This window comes from Elaeis guineensis, chromosome 14, assembly GCF_000442705.2.
Source record: "Elaeis guineensis isolate ETL-2024a chromosome 14, EG11, whole genome shotgun sequence".
NCBI classification, from domain to species: Eukaryota; Viridiplantae; Streptophyta; class Magnoliopsida; order Arecales; family Arecaceae; genus Elaeis; species Elaeis guineensis.
The window spans coordinates 6239212-6254347 of record NC_026006.2 but is presented as its reverse complement, the minus strand read 5'-3'; positions in this window follow the sequence as shown (position 1 = coordinate 6254347).

The window sequence follows — 15136 nt, the reverse complement described above, 5'->3', positions numbered from 1 at the left end:
TCCATGAAGGACTTGGGTGAAGCATCCTACATCCTAGGGATGAAGATCTATAGAGATAGATCTAAAAGGATACTTGGGTTATCCCAGTCCATGTACATAGACACTGTGCTGAAGAGGTTCAGCATGGAGAATTTCAAGAAGGGCTATCTACCGATAGGTCATGAAATTTCTCTCTCTAAGAAGGATTGTCCAACAACTCCTGAAGAGAGAGCGTATAAGTAGAGTCCCATATACTTCGACCGTAGGATCTATCATGTACGCTATGACATGTACAAGGCCAGATGTGGCATACTCATGAAGAGTAGTGAGTAGATACCAATCTGATCCTGGAGAAAACCACTAGAAAGTTAAAGCCATCCTTAAGTATTTGAGAAATGCTAAGAACCAATGGTTGATTTATGGTGAGTCAGATCTGAAACTTATGGGATTCACAGACTCTAGCTTTCAATCTGACCATGATGACAACAGAAGCTTGTCGGGTTATATCTTTACTCTGAATGATGGAGCCATCTGCTGGAAGAGTTCCAAGCAGCATACTGTGGCAGACTTTATTTGTGAGGCAGAGTACATCGCAGCATCAGATGCCGCAGAGGAAGCTGTGTGCCTGAAAAAATTCATCACCAAGCTCAGAATAGCACCCTCCCTCGATGGTCCGATCCTGCTCTATTGCGACAGCACTGGTGCCATAGCTCAGGCAAAGGAATCCAAAGCACACCAGTGGATGAAGTACTTTTTGCGCTGCTTCCACCTGATTCGGAAGATTATGGATCGAGGTGACGTAGATCTTCAGAAGATCGACAGAAAGAAGAACCTAGCCGACCCGTTCACTAAAGCCCTAGCGATTAAAGAGTTTGACAACCACAAGTCGAAGATGGGTATTAGATACTGTGCCGAGTGGTTTTAGGACAAGTGGGAGTTGTTGAAAAATATATCCCAAAAGTCAATCATCAATCTGTTGATGATTGAGCAATCTTGTATTGTAATTGATTTATTAATAAATAAAATATATTTTTGATATTTTCATCATAAATTTTCTTCTTCTAATGAACTCCATTGTTGTGATGAAATCCTTAGGACTATTTAGGTTCGATAAAGAGAAGATTTATCGATTAATCTTTAAAATTGTTCATGACCAAATGATAGGCTGTTAATAAGGATGACAGCTTCTATTGAGCATAGGTCGCTATAGGCCATATGGGTGAAGGAGGAAAACCGCTTTTTCTCGTAGGATCTTCCAGATTTCATCAAATCTGGGGTAGAATAATTTAAAAAAAAAATTTATCCTACATATATTTCAGATCTAAGTCTCTAGATCTAATCTTCATATCTGATACTAAGTCTAAAATAAATCTAAAAGGGATGAAGAAATAAGTAATACCTCAAGAGTAATCTGATTACCCTGTAGATGATCTCTATACAGCCCGAGGTTCTGATGTAGCCATGCAAGTGTGGAAAAAATTCAGTGCAGGGGTAAAATGATAATTTTAAAACTTTTTTAAAATCATTATTTTATAATAAAAAATATTAATTAATCTAATTAATTAATAAAAATTTATCCTACACTAGGATCTAAATATGATATATAGCATGCATGCATTTAAATTTGGAATTCGAATTTGAACAGTAAATACTTTACTATAATGTGTTCAGAACACAATACCTTTGTGCGGATAGTAGATCGCCGTAATCTGATCACCGTCGGGAGAATTTGATCATCGTGATACAGCCACATAGCATGTCTGGCCTCTGCGGATCATCCACACAAAGCTCCCAGACTGATCGACTCCTCACGAGTGCTAGCTTGTTGTAGAGCCCTTTCGACAGTCGATGCTGATCGAACTCCTTCGATCAATATCTGCTGATTTTTTAGATGCTCTGGATCATCAGTAGACATGTTTGAGAGGATGTTGAAGATCTCTCTAAAATTTGGTGGGCTCATGACACTCGTAGCTCACCTTCTCACTTCCCGAACTCCAGGCTGAAACCCTGAAGAACTCACTGAAACTCTACGCACATTTTTTCTTTCTTTTCTTTCTTTTTCTCTCGGAAGGATATAGACCTTCACCTTGCACACAAGGATTCCTCACGCCCAGATTTTCTTCCAATTTTTTTTTTCACACGCTCCACTCTTCTCCGCCTTTTAAAACAACAACCAAGGTCTTATCCACGTGAGAGGATAAAGATGAGTAATTGCACATTTGAATTTAAATCAAATTTCGATTTCAAATGGAAACTAATTTATCCCTATCCACTAAGGGCGTGAGAAGAGGAGGGTGTGGCTTAATTTGTGCGTGAGTGATTTCATGAGAAACATTTTCTCGTGTAATAAATAGGATGCTAAAAGAGGATAAGGTCAAGGTGCTAAGATTGGTTGCTCATTCAAATTCAAACTATGTTTTGAATTTGAATGGCCAACCAATCATCCTTATCCACTCATTTGGTGCATTAAAGTAGGGCATGAGGAGGGCTTTGCATGAGAAAAAATTTATGAAAACTTCCTTCTCGTAAATTCAAATGGGTGCAGTGGAAGTGAGGTGGCATAGGGAGAATGGGTCAAGGTGGTTTCATTATTTAAACCAACCTAATTGAACCAAATAAGTTAGGCCAAATTAGATTAATTTAAATCCAACTAAATTAGGCTTAATTAAGATCAATAAAATCCTAATCAAATTAGGAATTGATTAAGCCCAACCCCTGATCAAATCAGGGACCAAACCATCTCGACGATTAGGTCAACTCTTAACCTAATCGGGTCAAACCCAACTGAATCCAATTCAATTGGACTTGATCCAAAAATAATTACTCAATCAAATTGAGTTAATTAGTGATCAAATCACTAATTAAATTTTTCATAAATATTGAGTCCAAATTCGATGGGTAATCGGGCATCAGAATTCATCGATATGTAACCCTGATCGAAGAGTCCCAAACCAGTGGGACTCTTGACCCTGGTACCCAAAATGTGTGGGACTCGTGATCAGAGAATCCTGATTCTCGATCACAGAGTCCCAGACATGTAGGACTCATAGTCCACGAGCATTAGGACTCTTCATCAGCCATAAGATCAGATAGAAACCTCTAATGTGTGTGACCCCGCAGGTTCGAACCTAAGCTGGTAGCACAGGAACTAATTCCTGTACTAATCGAAGTGACCATCTAGCAATAGTACCCGACGATCGGATAGGTCGAATAGTCACAATCGCAACACTCAGAACCTACAAGAATATGGTTACTGTATAATTCATCCTTTTGACCTCTGTGTTTAGGATGACTCAGGGTTAAACTGTCAACCCTGATTAGATCATCTGAATCGTGCTCAACTCAAACAGTCCTGTGACTCCTCACAAAGACTACCCTGGCCAAGGTTTTGCTAAATTGAAATACGACTGTACATAGCTCCTGAACTAGAGTGGCCAATCCCATCTTGACACACGCACCGACAAGTCAAGTACTTGACTCACCCAGCAGCCTTCCATCACTGAATTAGAAATTCAGATAGTCCAGTGCCTAAGTGCAGTGAGTTGCTTGCAAGTCACCGTGACGGTCTCAGGTCAGAGGGACATTTATACCCATATTCCATCGGAGCAAATCTTGATAGCAGAAATAGCTTTGGAGTCGGTCACGTTCAGTGCAGATGTATCCTTACATCTCACCTGTATGCCATACCAGTGTCTCCACACTCATTGGTTAAGAGGACAACGAACCTATATGACACACAATGACCTATGCTTGATAAATATTGTCGTCCTTAGTAACAACGTATCATTTGGTCGCGAACAAATTTAAGGACTAAATGACAAATCCTCTTTTGTCGAGTCTAAATAGTCCTAAGGACTTCACCACAACATAGGAGTTCATTAGAAGATGAAATATTTTGTGATGAAAAATATCAAAATAATTTTTATTAATTCATAATTTATGTACATATACAAAAATGAGCACAACCGTCAACAGGCTGATGATTGGTTTTGGGACACTATTCTCAACAATCTCCCACTTGGCTTAAAGCCAATCGGTGCAGTATCTAATACCCATCTTTGACTTGTAGTCATCGAACTCCTTCACCGCAATGGCTTTAGTGAATGGGTCGACCAGATTCTTCTTTCCGTCGATCTTCAGAAGGTCGACGTCACCTCGATCCATAATTTTTCGAATGAGATGGTAGTGGCGCAGAATATGCTTCATCTGCTGGTGTGCCTTGGATTCCTTCACCTGAGCAATGGCTCCAGAGCTGTCACAGTAGAGCAGAACTGGACCAACAAGGGAGGGTGCTACTCCAAGCTCAGTGATAAATTTTCTCAGCCACACCGCTTCTTTGGCAGCATCTGATGCAGTGACATACTCTGCCTCACAAACTGAATCAGCTACTGTGTGTTGCTTGGAACTCTTCCAACAGATAGCCCCACCATTAAGGGTAAAAATAAATTCCGACACACTTTTGCTGTCATCGTGATCAGACTGGAAATTAGAGTCTGTAAACCCTATAAGTCTCAAGTCTGATTCACCATAAACAAGCCACTGGTCCTTAGTATTTCTTAAATACTTCAGGATGGTTTTAACAACCTTCCAGTGATTCTCCCCTGGGTCAGATTGGTATCTACTCAGTATCCCTAGTGAGTATACCACATCTGATCATGTACATATCATGGCGTACATGATAGATCCCACTGTCGAAGCATATGGAATCCTATCCATATGCTCTCTCTCTTGAGGTGTTGTCGGACAATCCCTCTTCGAGAGAAAATTTTCATAGCCTATCGGCAGATAGCCTTTCTTGAAATTTTTCATGCTGAACCTCTTCAGCATAGTATCTATATACGTAAACTGGGATAAACCAAGCAACCTTTTAGATCTATCCCTATAGATCCTCATCCCTAGGATGTAGGAAGCTTGTCCCAAATCCTTCATGGAGAACTGCGACGACAGCCAAATCTTTATCCCCTGTAATGCAGGGACATCATTCTCGATTAAGAGAATATCATCCACATATAATACAAGAAATACCACTACTGGACCATTAGCCCACTTATAAATGTAGGGCTCTTCTCCGTTCTTAATGAAGCTATACATCTTGATCGTCCTATCAAAACGTATGTTCTAACTCCGGGATGCTTGCTTAAGTCCATAAATGGACCTTTGTAGTCTGCACACCTTAGACTCATCAGTGGATGTGAATCCATCAGGTTGTATCATATACACCTCTTCATCCAGCTCTCCATTTAGGAAAGCTGTCTTCACATCCATCTGCCAGATTTCATAGTCTAGATGAGCAGCTATCGCAAGCATAATCCGAATGGATTTGAGCATTGTCATAGGAAAAAATATCTCGTCATAGTCTATACCATAATGTTGATGATATCTCTTGGCAACCAGACGGGCTTTATAGGTTTCCACCTTTCCGTCTGTGCCCCTCTTCCTCTTGAAGACCCACTTACACCCTATGGGTTTTACTTCTTCTGGTGGGTCAACCAATGTCCACACATCGTTGACCTTCATGGACTCCATTTCGGATTTCATGACCTTTAGCCATTTCTCAGAGTCGGGTCTCAGCATTGCATCCATGTAGGTGATCGGATCCTCATCATTTTCATCAAGTTCGATAGGATCGTCATCTCGGATTAAGAAACTATAGTATTTATCCAGTTGATGTGGTACTCTACCAGATCGTCTTATGGGTGCTTGAACAATGGGCTCTGGATCTGATCTAATCAAATCTGATTCAGGTTCAGCAACTTGTGTCAGTTTTTCTATCTGTCGAACTTCGTCAAGTTCGACCTTAGAGGCAATAGTCCCTTCACCAAGGAACTCTTTTTCCAAAAAGATTACCTTAAGGCTGACAAACACCTTTTGCTCATCAGCCAGGTAGAAATAATACCCTTTGGTCTCTTTTGGGTATCCTATAAAATTACACTTGTCAGACCTAGGTTTTAGCTTATCGGTAATTAAACGTTTAATATAAGTCGGACACCCCCAAACTCTAAGGTGCGAGAGTACTGGCTTACGTCCTATCCATATCTCATATGGTATTTTGGTTACAGACTTACTCAGAACTCTATTTAGAAGGTAACAAGCCGATTCGAGTGCATATCTCCAGAAGGAGATTGGCAGACCAGCAAACCCCATCATGGATCGAACCATGTCCAACAAGGTCCGATTCCTCCTTTCAGATACACCATTATGCTGTGGTGTTCTAGGAGGAGTCCATTGAGAGAGAATCCTATTCTTCCCAAGATATGTCAGAAAATCATTGGAAAGGTATTCACCTCTTCGATCAGATCGAAGAGTTTTAATACACTTTTCAGTTTATTTTTCTACTTCATTTCGGAATAGTTTGAATATTTCAAATGACTCCGACTTATGCTTCATTAAATAGACATACCCATACCTCGATAGGTCGTCTGTGAAGGTTATGAAGTAGAAATATCCACCTCTTGCACTAGAGCTCATGGGTCCACATACATCAGAATGTACCAGAGCCAAGAGTTCACTGGCTCACTCACCTTTTTCAGTAAAAGGTGACTTGATCATTTTACCAAGAAGACAGGACTCACAGGTTGGAAGTGATTCATAATCACCTACTTCAAGAATTTCTTCTTGAGCCAACCTGTTTGTCCTATTCTTATTGATATGACCTAGCCTACAGTGCCAAAGGTAGACTTCTGACACATTATCTATTCTAGGACATTTATCGGAGGTTTGAACCACATTAACAGGTTGTGATAGAAAGTAAATTCCATTATAAAGTTATCCAATAAATATTGTAACACCATTCAAAATGATATTGCAAACATTTTTTTTTATTAAAATTGATAACCGTTCATGGCCAAAAGGCCTACAGAAATAATATTTAATTAAAAGCTTGGACAATAGTAACATTCACTCAGAATTATATTTCGAAAATTGATTACAAGGTTCATGATTCCTAATGCTAGAACTGGAACTTTGCTTCCATCTCCAATATTCAGGAACCTCTCGCCTTCATCAAATCTCCTACTGACCTGCAGACCCTACATCGAATTACAAATATGATAAGGGCTTCCGGTATCCAATACCCAGGCAGTAGTATCACAAATGGAAAAGTTGCAAGGTGTTATCATATAAGTACCTTGCTTCTTCTTTGGCCTGTTCGGGTCCAGTGAGGCAATGTATAGAGGACAATTCCTCTTCCAGTGTCCCTGCTTCTTGCAAAAGAAGCACTCCACCTGGCTCTGGTCGGGCTTGCGCTTCTTGGTCTGACCCCGTGCAGACATCCCAGCATATAGCTACACCTTCTTATTTTTCTTCTTCTTCTTCTTCTTCTCTTTCTTAAAGGGTCGATGACCAGAAGAAGACCCTCCCACAACATTCACCGACTCCTTCTAGAGCTGGTGATCCTTCTCAAAATTCTGTAGCAACCCCAACAAGCCGTGGTAGTTCATTGCAGGCTTTGTCATTCGAAAATGAGTAAGGAAGGGAAGGAAGGACTTGGGCAGAGAATTAAGGATCGCATCCTTATCGAGCTGCTCGTGCAGGGGAAAGCCCAGTTTACTTAGGTGCTCAATCATTTCGATCATGTACAATACATGATCAGTGACTGAGGCTCCATCTCTCATCCGAGCATTGAAAATGGCACAACTAGTTTTGTGCCTTTCAACATCGTCAGGCGTGCCAAAAGAGTCGTTCAACATTTGAAGCATCTCCTGTGGCTGGGCATTCTCGAACCTGCGACTGAACTCATCATTCATTGTCGCCAGCATTATGCATCGGACGTTGGTGCGGTCGTTGAGCCACTTCTGGTAAGTGGCTCGGACCATCCCTCTAGCATTCAGGGCTGGCTCCTCTGGTGCTGGATCCGTTACTACATAAAGGATCCGCTCATGCTCAAGGATAATTTTTAATTTTCGATACCGACTATCGAAATTAGGTCCCATGAGCTTGTCATTATCTAATAATGACCGGAGCGATAGGGTAGTGGCCATAGCTGCATAAAGAAAAATCAGACCTATATTAGTACATAAATTATTAATACTAAAGACTTGGACTTTAGTCTAAAGTTTCTCCCAGTATTTTTACGAATTGGTAGCCTCAACCTCCAATTCGAGAAATTACTTTAATTCCTTAGTGGGTACTAGAATCCACACCGACTACACACGAGCCCAACTTTGGTTGGTCAACCCATGTGCATCTATGGGTAGGTTCATAACCAGTTGTTTCTCTAAATAACTTCTAGTAATTAATTTTGCCCCAGAACCTAATCAGTAGGCTTTGGCCTCCACTGAAAAAATCTGGTTAGGTCCAACTATTAACATGATTTGATTTGGTGAATCGGATCAATAAATGTTCAAGCCTGACTTTGGTCGGCCAACCTAACCACCATCAAAAAGACTCAAACCAAATTATCATACTATGAATGATAATTCTATTAGTCAATAAGCACCAGGCCTTTGGGCCTCCAATGATTATTAAACTAATGGACTTATTATCACTCACTTAATGGAAGGCTATGACTTAGTTATCAATATAACTTAATCATTTTTAGGACTTAATAATTTTTAAGGATTTTATTAAAGAATCAAAGAGAAGAAAATATCTAGCCAATTTCAATCCTCTCACTGACTTCACCAAGTCAGATTAAAAAGAATTTACTTAAAGCTGGCATTAGGAGCACCTAAATCAGTCAAACTGATTTACCTAATGACATGGGTGAGCCCTAATCACCAAGTGATCTAATCAAAATCTAATTCACCAGGTTGGCCAGGTAAGTGAGATCAGTAGTGGGGATAAGCCATTAACTCGTCAGTGATCAAATCACTGCGAGTAGCTCCCACTTAAAAACCACTGGTCAAACTGCCAAACTTACCTTAGACACCAACCGGTTCATTAGTTTTAATTTGATCAACTTAGTAAATAGGGTTCCACCGTGTAGCCATGAATTAAGTCCATCTTGGTCTAGTTAAAGACATGGACCCATTCAACTACAACTATTGGAGTTGAGTCTAGAGTATCCTTGACCTAATCTAATTCAACTTTTGATTAGATTTGATCAATTACTCTAATTTAGTCTATTTCTTTAAGCTAACCTTAGGTCTAACCCAATTATGGACCTAATCTATCTAACCCATTGACCCACAAGTTTATGCAATTGTCTTAGGTCTTAATTCACAATTCTAGACCTACTAGACAACACTTAATTTTTTTAATTAAGTATTTGGGCTAATGGATCAGGGTTTGGTATTTCGAAAATAATTTTCAAATTTGAAAGGTTTTATTTTCTATTCACCAAATATGTTGACTCATTATACAAATAGATCAGCACATTTCATAAATAGCAATCCTATTGCTAATTATATAACAGAAAATAACCCAATCAAAATAAATCATAAATATTCCTTTCGTTACTTCATCTGCATGGGATATAATTGCATCGGCACCCCTACCGTCATAGGAGACCCCATCGAATGGGAAGAGAGGGCCTTTAAACCCTACTTTTCTCCTATGATCGGACGGTCATAGCAACCAACCCAATTCGATTACTTGCTACTTGGATCAAGTATATCTAAATATACCAATTTCAAAATTTAAATTTCAAATTTTAAATTTTGAATTTTAAATTTTGAATTTCAAATTTCAAACAAATTTCAAATTTTTTGAATTTTAAATTTTCAATTTCAAAATTTGAATTTTAAATTTTGAATTTCAAATTTGAAATTTCAACCAAATTTCAAATTTTAAATTTTAAATTTTTGAATTTCAAATTTTTGAATTTTGAATTTTAAATTTCAAATTTCAAAATTTAAATCTCAAATTTTGAATTTCAAATTTTTGAATTTTGAATTTCGAATAACTTTTAAAATTTAAATTTTAAATTTTAAATTTCAAATTTTAAATTTAAACTTTTAGATTACAATGTAATCTATGCATGCAAATATATATATCATATCTAAGAACCTACTCTGATACCATTTGTGAGAAAAATTCAGTGCAGGAGTAAAATAGTAATTTTAAAACTTTTTCAAAATAATTATTTTATAGTAGAAATTATTAATTAATCTAATTAATTAATAAAAATTTATCCTATACTAAGATCTAAATATGATATATAGTATGCATGCATTTAAATTTAAAATTTAAATTTGAATAGTAAACACTTTACTATAATGTGTTCAGAACACAATACCTTTGTGCGGGTAGTAGATCGCTGTAATCTGATCATCGTCGAAAGAGTCTGATCATCGTGATGCAACTACACAGTGTGTCTGACCTTTGTGGATCATCCACATGAAGCTCCCGGTCTGATCGACTCCTCACGAGTGCTAGCTCGTTGTAGAGCCCTTTCGACGGTCGATGCTGATCGAACTCCTTCGATCGATGTCTGTTGATTCTTTGGATCTGAATCATCAGCAGACGTGCTTGAGAGGATGTTGAAGATCTTCCTAAAATTTGGTGGGCTCACGACACTCGTAGCTCACCTTCTCACTTCCTAAACTCCAGGCTGAAACCCTGAAGAACTCACTGAAACCCTGCGCACACTTTTTCTTTCTTTTCTTTCTTTTTCTCTCGAAAGGATATAGACCTTCACCTTACACACAAGGATTCCTCATGCCTAGATTTTCTCTCCAAATTTTTTTTTTCGCACACCCCACTCTTCTCCTCCTTTTAAAACAACAACCAATGTCTTATCCACATGAGAGGATAAAGATGAGTAATTGCACATTTGAATTCAAATCAAATTTTGAATTCAAATGGAAACTAATTTATCCCTATCCACTAAGGATGTGAGAAGAGGAGGGCGTGGCTTAATTTGTGCATGAGTGATTTCATGAGAAATATTTTCTCGTGTAAGAAATGGGGCGCTAAAAGAGGATAAGGTTAAGGCGCTAAGATTGGTTGCTCATTCAAATTCAAACTTTATTTTGAATTTGAATGGCCAACCAATCATCCTTATCCACTCATTTGGCACATTAAAGTAGGGTGTGAGGAGGGCTTTGCATAAGAAAAAATTCATAAGAACTTCCTTCTCGTGAATTCAAATGGGCGTAGTGGAAGTGAGGTGGCGCAGGGAGAATGGGTCAAGGTGGTTTCATTATTTAAACCAACCTAATTGAACCAAATAAGTTAGGCCCAATTAGACTAATTTAAACCCAACTAAATTAGGCTTAATTAGGCTCAATAAAATTCTAATCAAATTAGAAATTGATTAAGCCCAACCCCTGATCAAATCAAGGACCAAACCATCTCGACGATTAGGTCAACTCTTAACCTAATCGGGTCAAACCCAACTGAATCCAATTCAATTGGACTTGATCCAAAAATAATTACTCAATCAAATTGAGTTAATTAGTGATCAAATCACTAATTAAACCTCTCATAAATATTAAGTTCAAATCCGATGGATAATCGGGCATCAGAATTCATCGATATGTAACCCTGATCGAAGAGTCCCAAACCAGTGGGACTCTCAACCCCGGTACCCAAATGTGTGGGACTCAGGATCAGAGAATCTTAATTCTCGATCACAAAGTTCCAGACACGTAGGACTCATAGTCCACGAGCATTAGGACTCTTCATCAGCCATCAGATTAGATAGGAACCTCTAATGTGTGTGACCCTGCAGGTTCGAACCTAAGCCGATAGCACAGGAACCAATTCCTGTACTAATCGAAGTGACCATCTAGCAATGGTACCCGATGACTGGATAGGTCGAATAGTCACAATCACAACACTCAGAACCTATGTGAATATGGTTACTGTATAATTCATCCTTTTGACCTCTGTGTTTAGGATGACTCAGGGTTAAACTGTCAACTCTGATTAGATCATCCGAATCGTGCTCAACTCAAACAGTCCTGTGACTCCTCACAAAGACTACCCTGATCAAGGTTTTGCTAAATTGAAACACGACTATACACAGCTTCTGAACTGGAGTGGTCAATCCCATCTTGACACACGCACCGACAAGTTAAGTACTTAACTACACCCAGCAGCCTTCCATCACTGAATTAGAAATTCAGGTAGTCCAATGCCTAAGTGCAGTGAGTTGCTTGCAAGTCACCATGGCGGTCTCAGATCGGGGGGACATTTATACCCATATTCCATCGGAGCAAATCTTGACAGCAGAAATAGCTCTGGAGTCGGTCACGTTTAATGCAGATATACCCTTACATCTCACTTGTATTCCATACCAGTATCTCCACACTCATTGGTTAAGAGGACAACCAACCTATATGGCACACAACGACCTATGCTTGATAAACGTTGTCATCCTTGGTAACAACGTATCATTTGGTCGCGAACAGATTTAAGGACTAAACAATAAATCCTCCTTTGTCGAGTCTAAATAGTCCTAAAGACTTCACCACAACATAAGAGTTCATTAGAAGATGAAATATTTTGTGATAAAAAATACCAAAATAATTTTTATTAATTCATAATTCATGTACATATACAAAAGTGAGCACAACCGTCAACAGGCTGACGATTGGCTTTGGGACACTATTCCCAATAGCAAGTACCTGGCCTCTATCAATATCCACTTAGACATGATCTAGAACATATTCTCCTCATGAATCTATGCTCCAAAAATCAGATCTCTATCTGATTTGAAAGTGCTTCAGAACTCCTTCTGAAGTTGGAGCAGCAGCTTGTCGAAGATGTCCTGCAGCCTTCTGTTCCAGGCATCACCACGCCTTGGATCTTTGCCAGATGGACGTCCAACTCTTTGGACGTGAAGAGGGGAGGAAGGAGAGCAGGGAGGATATAGAGAAGAGGGGAGGGGGCAGTAGCTATTAGGTTTTATGCATAAAACAACTTCTACCTCGAAACCCTAGGTGCAGCAAGGTTTATATAGACCCTGTATGCTGCGCAGTGCCACATCATTCAACCAATCAAAAAATTCTAATAAATTTTGAAAAAATTTTGATTGGTGGAGTGATGTCATCTAATCATATCAGATAAGAACCCCACCTTATCTCCAAAAGATAGTGCCAACATTGGATAAGCACAAATAGAGGTGGCGCCCAAGAATTTAAATTGATCAAGACTCTCCAATCCTTATCCACTTGGGGCGCCCACTTTAATCCAATTGGGCTCACAGCATAATCTGATTATGGCACCCAATTTGATGTGGCTTGACTTGTGGACACTCCACAAAAATTCTCCAATGAGCCCTCTTCAGTTTAAGACCCATATGTCAATTTTTGACAGATATCCTAAAATGAAATTGGCAGGTGCTAGGAATTAGCAGGTGTTGTCTTAAATTCATCTCATGAATTAAGACAAGCTTTTTCTGAGCTGAACAAGCTTCATTTAGACTGAGAAAAACTTTTCTAAGGTTTTCTGGATGAGTCAAACCATATTTGGCTCAGTAGAGACAGAAAAGATTACACGAGGAGAAAGTTAGGCTCAATCGAGTGCTAGCACGATTTCTTTGAACCTAATTGGATCTTATCTAAATCAATTGGGTTAGCCCAATTAATGACATCCAGATTCTAACCCTTGTTTGTGTGACCCAGTTAGGTTCAATTTCGTATGGTAATGAGACATGTCATGATCTCATCATCGACATCAACGAAACTCCTTTCGATGGACCAGAACTCTTCTGATTCAGACAATTAGAATGATCGATCATCAATATCATTCTAATTGCTTCCAAAATCCACTAGTGATACCTAGCAGTATATTGTGGCAACCCATCAGAATTGAAGATGAACCTCTCGGTGCAGCTACCTGTGTGATTGAGTTCCTCTATCATGAGTTCTGACTGAATTAGGGTTAAGGTGAACTCGTCAAATGCAACATCAGCCATATGAATCGATCGATCGATCTGAGTCCAATGTGAAATCCCAATGGAAAACTCTTTTTTCATTATTTCACTCTGCAATGGCCATGAGCTTAAGGACTCGATCTTTCGATCATCATAGGACTACTCCTCTCATCTACCGAGGTTGATAGATCCCATCTTGGTGCGACCTAGTTTCTACAATGAATGTGCTACAGCCAACATACACCTCAGGGTTTCGAATGGCTAGGAGACTGAGTTATGATGTAGTCAAACTATAATACACTCAAGGTGAACTGTCGATGCACCTCAAGTTAAAGAACTAGACACACAACTGTAGCATCGAGCTAGTCATTGACGAGAAGGTAGACTTCTTTATGACAGATCGATATGGTCACGCTTAGTACTCTCATTCTCAATGAATACCTGTACTCTCACTCCGATGTCTCCACACCGTAGACTCAAGACACATCTATCCTAAAGAAGCGATCGTACACCAACTTTTCGGATCGACCACCATCCTCGTGATGATCCTTTGGTCAGAAGCTGTTTATGAGTTAGTTATGTAAATTCATGTCTTAAATTTTCAACTCTTGAAAATATGAATTAACATTCCTACTAACTCAAAGAATGTATCACAGACACAATGTACACAATGTGATAGAAGAATAACCTTTTTATTCATTTATAGTCAAAATTATAAATTTGCCCATAGATTTGTACAAGAATGTGTCAGCCGATCTGGCATCTAGGGCACACATCTAACAAACTTCCACTTGACCTAATGCCAATTGGCTACATATCTAAGTCCCATCTTCTCAAGGTGGACTTCGATCTTTTGCTGGCCTAATGGCTTTGTTAGTGGGTCTGCCACATTGTCTGTGAAGTCGACTCTCTTAACCTCGACATAATCCTTTTCGAGGTAATCATGGATCAAATGGAATCGCTGCTTGATGTGCTTGGACTTCTGATGAGACTTTAGCTCCTTAGCTAGGGTTATGGCACCATTATTATCACAGTAAAGAGGTATGGCATTCGATGACATCACTCCAAGCTCTGCGGCAAACTTCTTGTACCAGAATACCTCCTTCGCAGCTTTCGATGCAGTAATGTACTCTGCCTCCATGGTGGAATCAGCAATCACCGTCTGCTTGGAACTCTTCCAGCTGACTGCACCACCATTGCAAATGAACAGACTCCCAAATGTCAACTTTCAATCATCTATACCAGACATAAAGTCTGAGTCCGTATATCCCTGAATCTGGAGTTCTACATTTTCAAAGACTAGAAATATATCCTTAGTCCTTCTCAAGTACTTAAGGATACATTTCACAGAAGTCCAGTGCTCTTCGTTTGGATTTGACTGATATCTGCTTGTGA